The 12,697-nt window shown below is 43.4% G+C and overlaps 1 protein-coding gene across 4 annotated transcripts in view; it reads left to right on the top strand.

The window, feature by feature from the left end:
• Window positions 1-3,828: 3,828 nt before the first annotated feature.
• The window catches only part of SOCS5 (suppressor of cytokine signaling 5), a 30,435-nt gene continuing 21,566 nt past the window's right edge, over window positions 3,829-12,697 (top strand). For 2 of the 4 annotated variants that reach the window (XM_054279858.1, XM_054279861.1), the window contains exon 1: window positions 4,134-4,222. The gene's annotated coding sequence lies outside the window, so the exon portion shown is untranslated. Of the gene's footprint in view, window positions 3,926-4,133; window positions 4,223-12,697 lie in introns of those variants that run through there. The other 2 variants (XM_054279859.1, XM_054279862.1) reach the window with 2 other exon arrangements.

Genomic DNA, 12,697 nt, shown 5'->3' on the forward strand with positions numbered 1-12,697 from the left:
AAGTGGGAGAGAGTGCTTGGGGCCAGAGCTGCAGAGGTTTCCAGGGTCAGACAATTTGCAACACAGAAGCAGGATCAGAGCAGCAACAATCCAGCAGATTTGGGCTAAGGAAACATGGTTAATGTGGGGCTGGTGAAGCAAGCACGGTGGCCCATAGCAGAGAAAGTGGGCAGTGTCACCCAGGAGTGGCAGACTGAGGGCACTGTGCACAGCATGCCCCGCAGCGCTGCATTGTTGGCAGCACACACCCCGGGCTGGCGGCGTGCCTGGGAAATAAACACTGAAAGATGAAAGCAAGCCAATGTGGGAGGTAGCAGCTCAGTTTCCAGCCTCTGATCACCTTCTTCCAAGTGGTGTTTCCTCACAGCATCCCCATGTCCTCCTACAATGCACAGATCATTGCCCTCCATCAGGAAAATTAATTGCCATACTAAAGATGGGGTTGCCCAGAAATTTCCCCAGGGAATTGCTTTTCATTCAAGGGTGGGTGCACACCCTCAGAAAGGTGATCTGATTTCTTCCAATAGGCTCATTGCATCCTCATAGTTTGGAACACCCACCACAGTCCATGGCTTTCTCATATCCTTCCCAGTGTTATGGACAGAGCTCTTCAGAGCCCCACACAGTAGTGCAGAGCAGCCACAGTAAGTTCCATCATGCTTTGAGGGCTGAGAGCTGGTCCCTTGCATCAATGCTCCCTCACAAAATCAAAGTATGTCCTACAGCTGTGTGGGTCAGGGCATGATAACCACCAGCTGCAAAGTCTCCATCCTGCTGAGGTCTGCCCACAGCCCAGCTCTGCTGGTATTAGGAATGGTATTAGGAATTTTTCTTCTTGTTTATAGCATGTAGCAACCTATTTCCTTTCTTTTCCTCCATCCTATCAGCAGATCTTTAAAATGAAACAAAGCAGTTGATTATTTCTCTCCAGCCAGTTGTAAGTTCTTTGCCCTAGTGGCAGGCCAGAATGGCAGGTGTTTTCATTAGATGAAAACTGTTGGCTGAACTTTAATCCTGACAAAATTGGTAAAATCAAGAGGATCTGCTCTACAAATATAAAGAGATGTAGCAAATCTGAGGGTTTATGTTACTAAAACTTTATACTTCTGATAAGTTTTAAGTATCTAGCATAAAATTTTTTACTGCATACTGGAAATGAAAATGCTACCATTTGCCACGGAATTAATTAAAAAGTGAAACAGCCTATAAGTTGAGGTTAAAACTGACTCATAAAACTTTTATACAAGTGGAGTCAGTGTTGGATAACTGCAGAAAAGATTGTTGTGGTTCATCCTCTTTATATCTTCCCTTCAGGTATTTATATTCATCAGTAAGATCCTTTTCTAAACCTTCTCTCTGCCAGCCAGAACAGCCTCATCTCCTCCAGCCCCTGTTCACAGGAGAGGTGCTCCAATCCCCTAATACCTTAGCGACCCTCTGTTGAGCTCTCTGCAGTAGCTTTGTACCTCCCTTGTACTGGGGAGCTTCACGGGTTCAGCCTCACCAGTGCTGAGGACAGGAGCAGAACCAACTCCCTCAACCCGCTGGCACCATGCAGCCCTGGATGCTGCTATCCTTCTCTGCATCAAGGGAGTGTTGCTGGCTCCTGTTCAACTGGGTGCCCGCCAGGACCTTCCCACAAAGCTGCTGGGACAGCCCCCTGCACGTACAGGCACCTGGGGCTGCTGCTCCCCTGGTGCAGGACTTGCATTTCCCCATGTTGAACTGCTAACCAGATGCTGGCTATGCTGGCTCTATATTTATTTTGCCTGTTGTTGCTACGTGTTAGCACATTCTTTCTTGCACTGTTTATGTAGGGCTGCCAAGTGGCAATTCAGCTGCATTTGTGCGGGGTGCACATGAATCCTTCATGAGTGCTACCCCGCTCTAGAAATGTAAATTCACACACTGGCCTCATCAGTATAATTTTGAATGCAACTAACATCCATTAGCTATGTTTCATTATATTTTTCATCCTCTTCCAAGGTGCAGAATTGCTTATACAGTGTATTATTTAATCTTCGGGGTTTTTTGCTGGTAATGTAGATGCTAGGCTGTGTTCTGTATGCTGAAGTATTTTAAGTTGTCTCTTCTTCAGGCTAATCCAGGGTGGTTACCTCAAAAGTGCTGCACCTTCCCCTGGAGCACTTGGTGGCTTCCACTGAACTTGTTTTAGTTTGTTGAGATTTTCCTTGCATTTTGTGACCCCAAACTAGATGCACTATTCCACAAGTAGCTGAGCAGAAATAAATAATCTCTTTCTTTGGCCTACGGGCTATGCTTCCAATAGTATGACCCAGGATGCTCTTGGCCTGACACCAATGTGCTGTCCAACGAGACCCCATATCCTTTGCTGCAAAGCTGCCCCACAGTCCATCAGTCTCCACCCTGTGCTGTTGCAGAGGCCTGTTCCTTCCCAAGTGCAGGACCTGTCAAATTTCCTTGTGTTCATCCTTGCTGGGTTTCACAGGCTTCCTATCATGTCATTCCCCACCCGGTCTAGATGCATTTAAATGGCAGCTCTGTCCTTCAGCACTCACTGTTGCTGCTTTAGCACCACCTGCAAGCTTGTTGAGCACACGCTCTGTGTCCTCCCCAAAAGCCTCTGAGAAAGATGCCGAGAGAACCAGCTCCTGCCATTCTCTGCTTGCTGCTGCCTCCCAGTAGAGTAAACCCTGGACCCTTCCCTCCGAAGGGTCCTGCATCCTTCCTCATCTGAATGCACCGTAGTGTCCCAGTGTGCCTGCCAGACACAGGAAAATGGGATATGTTCTGTCACTTGGAATAGCAGCCATCTTTTTGCGCTGGTGCAGCAGAGAGCGATTCCTTTGCCGACGTGATCGGATGTTCCCTCACCCGTGCTTAGGCCAAGCCATGGATGTGCTCTCCATTACACGGGGGAAGGGAGATGAAACTGCTTTGAATGGGGTATTGCTCCCAACAATATGCCAATCACTTGGGGTTTTAAATTTTTAAATTTTAATAGTAATAAAATGGTTATAAAAATAGTAATACAATTTGAGTAATAATAATTTGGACAATTTGAATTAGGACAATATGAGACAATAGAAACAAAGAGTTATGGATGCCCGGGTACCTTTTTCTGGGCAGCACAGGCCCGAAAAAGGACACACGTTAAGAAAGGATTAACCCTTAAAAGTAATAGCCTGTTGCTTATTCATACATCTCATACATGATGCATAAATTCCCTTCAAAACAAAGGATTCTGTCTGGTCAGCGTCAACTTCTTCCTCCGAATCGTGACAGCGCCTTCGAGGCGGGAAGAAGTTCGTTTCTCCTGATACTGGGGCAATAAAGTCTCTTTCTCTGAAAGATTTAGGTGTCCTGTGGCTGCTATCTGGCTGCCAGTCCTTTCTTTAAAAAAAGTATCCTACATAGCATAGCTTCTATTTTAACAATTTTTATAACCTAAAACTATATTAAACACACTACTTAAGAGAATTAATACAGCATTACTTTCATACACAACACATATAATATTCACTTTAATATTTGCGAAAAGCCAATCCTAAAATACGCATTTTCCACAATACCGACGTGTCCCCAAGGGCCTCCACGCGTTAAGCTTTTGCTGCTCCCTGCAGCGTGCAAGGAGCCGCCTGCAGGCGCAGTGCCGGGGCGGTCCCTGCCTGCGCAGCATCCGGCGCCTCGGGAGCCGCACTGCGAGAAGGCACCAGCCTCCCCGCGCCGTTCCGCTCCGCCCCTGACGCCGGCGGTCGCGGGGAATTCCGGCTGCCGGCGGGGCGGGGGCTCCGCTCGGCCGCCCCTTCCCCGCCGCCCGCCCCCGCACGTGGCTCCGCCCGGACCCAAGATGGCCGCCGGCCGGCCTCCCCATTCCCGGCGCGGGCATCGCGCCCGACTCCAAGATGGTGGTCAATGGAGGCCACCGGAGACAGCCTAGCGGGTCAGTGCGAGCGCCGTGCCCCGGTTGGCTGGGCGACGCCCCGCCCCCGCCAATTCGCCGTTCCCATTGGTGCGGCGGGGGGCCAGGCCGGCTCTCATTGGCCGGCGAGGTGTCGCTCCCGGTGTCTCCGCTCCGGGGCCCGGGGAACTATTTTACATTGGGCGGAGGGAGGGAGGGGGCTCGGTCCGGTCGCTCCGGGAGCGGCACCGGCTGCGGGCCCGGGCCGGGGATGCTACGGGCGCTGACCCCGCCGGGACGGCGCTGAGGCGCCGCTGCCCCCGCCGGGACGGCGCAGCGGTAGGTGCTGCCTCCGGTCGGGGCGCGGGCGCGGCGGGCGGGCGGGACCTGCCTGCGCCGCTCGCCCCCCGGCGGCCGCGGCCCCGCTGCCGCTCGCCGAGGCCGCGGCTCCGTGCGGGAGGGAGGCGGGAGCTGCCGCCCTGTCCCGGCCCGAGGGCGTCGGGGGCCGGGGGAAGAGACGGCGAGGACTGGGCTGTAGCCGCGGCCGGGAGAAGGGCGCCTGGGGCGGGGGAGGCGCGGAGCGGTGCGGAGGGGCGGCTCCGTTCGGTGCCGGCCCCCGCTGAGGGCTCGAGCGGAGCCCCGCGAGCGGGCATCGAACCCGCCCGGCCGGACGGCGCTGCCCGAGGTCGGCACCGGGGCCATCGGGGGCCGGTGCGGGAGCAGCGGGGCGCTCGGCGCTCTCCTGTGCTCGGGTCTGCACGCACGGCTTGTCCGTATGGAAATGTCCTGGCAGAATGACCACTGAAGGCACCTCGGGGCGGCCAGGCTCCCGTTAACCCCCGCTGCGGAGCGGCGTGCGCTGGGCAGCGGGCCGGGCTCCCTCGTGAGAGCGCATAAAAGTTTGCAAGTGGCCCTTATACGCATCTGATTCGAAGTTGTGAATGATTTCTTGGAATTGTAGGAACAGTAAATCGAGTTATTTCTGCTGTTATTGTTAACTTTGTACTTCAATACTTGCACCGAATCACAGGATCTTAATCCCGTGGAATACATTTCTGTCTCTGAATATTTGTTTCATTAGGGTTGTGTATAATCTGGTGATGTGGTTTTATGAACCCAGCATGTACAATAGTCTGTTTCCATTTCCTGAATACTTACAGAATCCTCTCCTCTTTTATTTTTTTTCCCTCTCCTGTAAAGCTTGTTGAAGTTTTCTGCACTGTTTCTGATTGTAAGCAATACATTTTATGCTGTTCATCATGTGGCACCATATCACATTCTGTGAGGTGTGATCCCAGGCCATACCACACAAACCAAAGATGCTTTTTCACTGGAGCTAATACCAGTATTGTTTGGGAATGTTACATCCATAGAAATCTTGAAGTGTGATCCGTGCACCTCAGGACCTTGTGTCATGCAAGTTTGTGCCATGAGAAGCTTGTGCTGAAGATCTCATGCAGCTCTCAGCCTGAGCATAACCCCTGTTACCTTGAATATCCTCAGCTGATGAGTTTGCTGCAGTGAGACATTTGAAAGGAGGCAAGTTTCCAAGTTAGCAACCTCCTACTTCATTCAGTTGTCAGTCTGTAAACCAAGATACTCAAATGGACCTCATATCGAAGCAATAGCCTTAGCAATAGAGTTTCTGTCAGAACAGATCCAATTCTTTACATTTCTGTACATGACTAAGTATGGCAGAGTGAATTATTTGTCAGTCCAAAGCAAGCTACAAGAAAGAGAAAACAAACCAATTTTGTGACCTGGTGGACTGAGTGGATGAAATCTGTTCTGATTTTCCAGTTGGTCTAAATGCCCTGCCTCTGCTCTGGTTTTCAGCATTGCATTAGCAATACAAATCAGGCAGTGAATTCAGACAGTTGGGTAGCAGTAGCTTGACATGACTTCATGTGTATGAGAGCATTGCAAAAATGGCTGAATAAGTCCTTGTAGGAATATCTAGAATTTCTCTTCTGTTGCTCTTTTAATGATGGCAGGTACATCTAAGAAAGAGGGAGCAAATGCAAGGGATTAGAAATCAACTGTGTTCAAGCAGAAAGGGTTTCTTTTAAATCTTCTTTGCAACATGTGAAACCTGTCACTCTGCAGCAAGGTTCTAGAGAGAGGACTGTTCTTCAAATTAGATGTTTCCTTGATGGACATATAACCAAAGATGGTATAACATGCATTTTTAGGGCTCATTCATTATGCTTAGAGATGGATTTTAGTCTAATCAAACAACAGTGATGGTTTTTATTAATAGTTGTAAAGCACCTCATCCTGTGATAGCTTCCTGCAAAATAGCTAAATTTTTGATAGATACTTCGTGGATTCAGATCACTCCATAGTAACTTCCACACAGCAATTTTACCTATCCTTAAAATTTAGTTAAACTGGTGATATTTTATTTATTGTCGCAAATAGTGAAAGCAAATGTAAAATCTAAACAGGATGCCTTTTTGTTTACTAAATTGTACATTCCTGACTTGATAGATGAAATAACTTTTGATGTAAAGGCTTCATCATAAGCTCCTAAAACACTGATTTTTATTCCAAAGTATTGGAATAGGTTGGCTAGTTAACTAATTCCTGAATAATTGTCTGCTTTAGGCTGATTTCCTTGGCTTGTTTTCCCAAGAGCTGTGCTTCCTAGTTTCAGCCTTAGGGGGAAATGAGCACTTGGTTTTACCTGGTTGTGTTTGTGCCTAGAGGCTTCCAGGAGGTGCAAGGTTTGGTTGTACAACAAGCAGTGCCTCCCCTCCATCTGATCATGGCCTGCACTGTACTGATATCTCTGTCTTCCAAAGATATCCACCTAGTTTAAAAGAACAAGTTTTGATTTATGGGATTTGAGGTGTGAAGGATGATCAGCTTTTCTGATATGATGACCTATGCATTAGTTTGAAACAAGCATGCAATTGCTCCATTAAATAAGAAGTGCCCTGGAGTGATATGTATTTGTGTGGTTTGCTTGTTGGACAGCTTATTTTAATCTTTGAGCTATATCTAGTTAAAATGTTGTATTTAAAATTTAGTAAATGTATGCTATACCTTCTGGAGCCCTTATACTTTGTCAGCTTGATAAATTAACTTTGACACACTGAATATTTTTCACCAGCTAACGTAGCTGTTAGTTAAGTTAAATAAAGGAGAAGAGCCCACATGCTCTCTCCATGCATTCAGCTGGACATTTCTGTTAAATTTTTCAACAAAAATGAAATTTTGATTGGTTCTTAAAGCTTCATGAATACACTAATTGGTGAATCATCTGATGTGCAGTTTAGTTTCAGGAAATATGAAATGGCTCACTAACTTTGTAGTTACAAGATTATGCAGACCTTCTGAAAATCTCAGTAAGAAAATGTGTGCAGTGGTGGTGGTTGATATTTTTGGCTGTGAGAGAGGTTGGCTAAAACTCAATGCAGTTATGCATAGTCTGCACTAGTTTATATGGTAGGCACTCACTTGAAGAATTATCTGGAAGGAAGGAGGAATAATTTGACAGGTTTATCTGCTCTCAGGACCTTATCCAGGTTTTGGTGAAGAAGTTTGCAGTCAGGAACCTCTTCTAGCTCTGTAACAGGTCCTGAACATAGTTACTTTTCACCCTGTGTTTTTATAGTGCCGTGGTTGTTGAATTCTTCAGCCTTAATGTTGGACAGCTGCAAAACATTTAAAGCCTATCTATGAAAGATTGGGATAAGAAGGAGGGGGAGATGGAGGCTGGCCCAGATCAGTAATGCTTCTTGAGGACTCTGAAGTATTTTCTTTATGTAGCCGAATACAGTGTGTTCAGGGCTAGCATTATCAACTGAAGCATTTAAACCAGTACTCCTTTCTTGTGAAAGTTTGAATCTTTGCAGTAGTTGAAGAATCAGAGAAGTCAGAAATTCGGTTTTCTTTTTGTTGCAGCAGAATAATAGCAATTTCAGTGCACTACATAACTAGTCTGTGTAAACTCAAGGTTTTTACAAGAAATATTTTACTGCTGTTGTGGGTCATGAAGCATTCCTTAAGATACTGTTGTATTGCAATACCTATGGTGAGCACCAGTTTGTTAGAGGCAGAAACTTTTACAGTTTTTGTAAGTGCTTCAGTGATTTCAGACTGGAGCACATTTATAGAGGTGAAATTTGAGATCTTGCTTAAAAATTGAAGTGGAGTAGGAACAATCAAAAATAATTTTTCTGCAGTACTAAACCTGATACGTTTTTGTTCCTTCTCAGCAGAATGAATTCTGATAGTAATTCAATGGTCAGCCTGGCTCCCAAATAAAATAACTTGGGCCTCATTGCTCAAGACTCAAATGTCAGTCATAGGATTAAGAATTGTAATTCTGGGATAAAAGATGTCTGGGGCTTACTACCTAATATTCCCATTAGGCTAGTAGAGACTCAAGGACTGCAGTTGAATGAATTAGGCTTGATCAAAACTCTGATGAAAATTGATCAAGAGAATTTCCTCGACTTTTTGGCCTCTAATAAAAATTTAGCTTGCAGTGGTGCTTATGCCAGTTTGACTTACTTAATTTTATTCATGGAACTTGCCTAGCTAAGGATGAACATGTTTAATGGGGTAGACCCTGTTTCTTGAAAATAACTTAAACAGGAAACTTCCATCTCCAAGATGTCTCTAACTTCTGATACTTGGGATTTCATCTGCTTAGGTACATCTCTTTTTGTATCAAACCACATACTCTGCCTCTGTACCTTGGGTTTTTGGTTTTGCAGCAAGACATGTGCAGCACTGTTTGATTTACTGGCTGATTTACTTGTGGAAAAAGTACCTATTACTGAATTTTGGTTTGGGGGAGCTTTTATTCTTGGGGTCTGTGAAGGAGGTGTTTTAATCATTCCACTAGTGCATTAACTCATCAATTTTATCAGATACATATTTTTTTATTTAAAATTTGCTCAATAAGTTAAAATTTCAATTGAGTTGTGTCTTGCTGTGTTTTTGACTTGGTAGATATGATTTCTCATTTGTTGGTCTTACTTGTGGCTTGGAAGAGGAAGGCAACAATGTATTTTTAAGCTGTCAAAGCGTTGCCCTGGTAAAATTATTAACAGTTAAGATTGAGAGGTCTGGCTAAGGAGTTATCTTTACTCCAACAACATTCCTTTCAACCAAAAGCTAGCAGTCTGATTGTTTCCAACTTTGCATCTCAGATAGGATAATACCAGGCCATCCCTGTGGGCTCCACCACGAACCATCTCCATGTTGTCACATTATTTAGTGCCGGAGTCCTCCTTAAGTTTGTGGCTGTTTAGCAGCAGACCTGAGGAGTCCATCCCTCCCAGGGGAGGGTACCTGGCTTTGTTAACATTGATGTGATTGCTTTTCCTTGCCTTTCTCTGAAACATTGTATGGTTTGGGGGTCTGCAGCTGCTTGGCAGAGAGCCAGGAAAGATGCTCTCAATGTTCTCTCACTGGGATCATGGTTAATAAAGCTTCTGTTTGACCTGTCTTAAATTGCACTTGTGTTATTACCCACTTGGAGTCTCCAGATTCTCTGACACAGTTTCTCCATTTTTATTCAACCAGTTCATTTAATCCACACTGTTCTAATTTCTTTTTTTCTCTGGGTTAGTTGGTAGTGGGTTAAGGGAGACCGACTCTGGGCTGTGTGACAGGGCTTGGGGGTACGGAGGGGTGATGGTGTTACGTTGTCCCTTCAGACTGCAGTGACTTGTTCTCTTTAAGTCTCATCAAGCCACACTCTTAAGGTAAGAAAAGTCTCTTTTCAGTGAGTGAAGTTTCTGCTGCCAGTATCTCACTGGGTATTTTGGCAGGTTCTTGCCAGCAGTTTAACTCATTTGGACATTTGACATGATCTAAAATTTTGGCAACAAACCCAATCTTTGATTTTTGCTTTAATTTTATTGTTCATAGTGCATTGAGACCTTAATGCAGATTGTCACAGTGATGGTAGATTGGAATATAAGTCAGATTTAAAGTTTCAGTATCAAACCAGCTTTATCACCAAAAATGTGTGTGGTTTATCCACCAAATAAATTCCTCATATTTATTGTTCTTAATATTTGGTAAACTTTACTTATGGAAGCAAGAGCTTTGACAACAGGAGCTCTGGTTCTTACATATGTAAAACAGATTATGTGTCATGATTTAGATTTAAATTAAGAGATTGAAAGTATTGATTGTATAGTATATCTTGGAGAATGCAAAAGTACTGTTTTTGTGTTTAAAAACACTGAACTGCAGAGTACTGACTCTGGGAAAGGATATGAGGACTGTGTTAAAAAATAGTTCACCTGTTGTTGTATTCTCTACTGAGCAGCATGTATTGGCCAGACAGGATTTTTATTAGGTGTACCCTGTGATGGTCAGGGCTATTCTTATGTTACATCCCATTATTGTATTTCAGGAGTGTGTCGTCTGCCTGTTAGTATTTGCTGACATGATTAGCATATAGCCTGGTTTGGCAATTAACAAATTCTGTCCCATCTGGATTATGATATTGTAATTGTTAGTTTCTTTCCATAACTTAGTTCTCTTTAGTTGAGAATGTTTGAAATGGTCTTTTTCAGAAAATCTGGCTTTACACTTGACACTTCGCATCATGTGCACTGGTAAAGTTGTAGAAATACTGATTTTTAAATTTTTTTTTACCCCTGTTCAGTTAGTCTATTTGAGAAAGAAAATCCATTTCTTGTTCTTTATTAGAAAGATAACTTAGCAATTAGTCTTCCAATATGACAATTCCAAATTAAATTCTCTTAGGTCTTCTATAGTTCTTTCATATCTCAGTTAAATTATTTCCAAATTCAGTCAATCTACATAGTAGTCTATATTATAGAGATATTTTTATTGAATTGTATTCTAGCAAAAGTTATTTTAATAAACACACAGACTCTTTCAGATTGACCTGATGATCTCCTGTTTCCCTTTACTGGAACTAAAAAGATAAAATGTGGGAATCAGTCAGGAGTTTTTATTTTTACAATGCTCAAGCAGTTGTGCTGTGAGAAGTGAGAAAGCTGTTTTGCCTCAAGAGTCTGTTGCCCAGTATCAGTTCTCATGTGCAGATGATATGGCTTTGTTTTCTCAGATTCCTTGGGGTCTGAAGCATTTGCTAGAGGATTTAGCATTTTTGTTGGTAGAATTGTTAGTCCCCATGAGCATACAACATGGCTTTGTTCTCTCAAACTCCTTTAGGAGTGAAGTGTCTGTTGAAGGAATTTCAGTGGTTTTGTCAGAATGATTGTGACTTACATTCAAAACTGTCAAGTAATTGCACACATTATAGCTCAGAGTTGCTTATGAGGGGGACTGATGACCGCTGTGTTGAACAAATTTTCTATTTTGATATTTGTCCAACAGTTGTGAACAAAATAAACGAGGTTTGGTGCCTTAAGGTCCAGACCCAGGCCAGTAGAGCAACTGGTGTCTGAAATAGTAGTAGGCATCTTGTATCTTAGATCAAGGTTTGGACTTAGATTCAGAATGGCACTAGATGTGGAAAAACATTGTGTTCTATAGTTCTGTATAATTCAGGAAAAACTGACTTTTTGTTGATTGAACTTACACTTCCTTTCAGGCCAGAACCCGATTTCTTAAGCAGCTTGAAAGTTTGAAATGTCCTTGCTTTGAGTGTTGTTTGGTTTGCCCCTTCCCCACATTTGATGATCACTGTTGTAGTTTTTGGTGCCTGATGTTTAGCTTTTTTCACAACTAGTTTTGATCCGAATTTTAAAAATGGAAAAAAATAGCAATGTACCATTGCTTGTCTCTTTGACAGTACCTATATTTAAGTACATATGGAAATCCCTCTTGCTAGTGTGCTCTATAGGAACTTTACAGCCCTTTTTCAGCAATAGCTTATGTGGGTAGAAAATATTCTCCTGGAGTATCATAGATGACAATAGATAGCAGTAACTGCAAATCTTCAGCTTATTTTGGGAATGGTTTTTAAGGTAGAAGTTGTTTGGGTTTTAGTCCTGGAAGTTCTTGCTTATAGGCTCAAAAATTATCACATTATGAAATCACTTTTTTTTTCTGTTATGCAAATAATTCAGTAGAAGCAAAAACTTCAGAATGTCTACATAGCCCATGAATTCTATATTTTTAAGCGTTAGTCAAATATTAAATGTTCATTCATTTTGCACCAGGATAAGCCAATTGTTTTAATGCTAGTAAAGTTAATGTGGCATACTAGTAGCATATCTCTGCAGGTTGAGGAATGTGTGATCCTTGTACTTGCTTTAAAGCCTGTAATAAGTGAAAAGAATCTTGATTTGACAGTTTCAATGACAGTGGCATGTGTAATTTCACACAAGTTTTCTAATGGCACACCTGCAGTGGTGTTTTCTGTTTTCCTGAGAAATACAGAGACACCACGATTTTTGGTTTGACTTTGTTCATAACTGCAGAGAGCAATAAGTAAAACAAACCTGGAAACTGTAGAGGAAAGAGAATAATGTTATGTAAGGAGATAAAATGCCATACAGTTACAGTTTATGATTTGTTCTTCACTATGAAATTTCATGAAGTCTTATTTCTCCTTTTTAATAATAATGCTTTTTTTGGACTGAAGTTTGATACTGCAAAGATGAGCAAAGCAGAAGTTTTACTCTTTTTGTTATGTAGTACAAATGTAGAAGGACAATGTTCAGGGTCTGTTCTCAGTTTTCCCCTATAAACTCCCCAATTGTATCTCATTTTTGGGTTCTCACAAATGCTGGGCTTGGTTTCTTCTTTCACTTGTAGACTTGCTTTTCTTTGTACTATTAAGTTTTAGCTGGAATGCCAGAAAATCTACTTTGCAATTTAATTTTGGCTGACTTCAAGAGGGTCAGT

Source organism: Melozone crissalis, unplaced genomic scaffold (genome assembly GCF_028551555.1).
Source record: "Melozone crissalis strain CALT ecotype California unplaced genomic scaffold, PUWL_Pcris_2 ptg000027l_1, whole genome shotgun sequence".
Taxonomy (NCBI): Eukaryota; Metazoa; Chordata; class Aves; order Passeriformes; family Passerellidae; genus Melozone; species Melozone crissalis.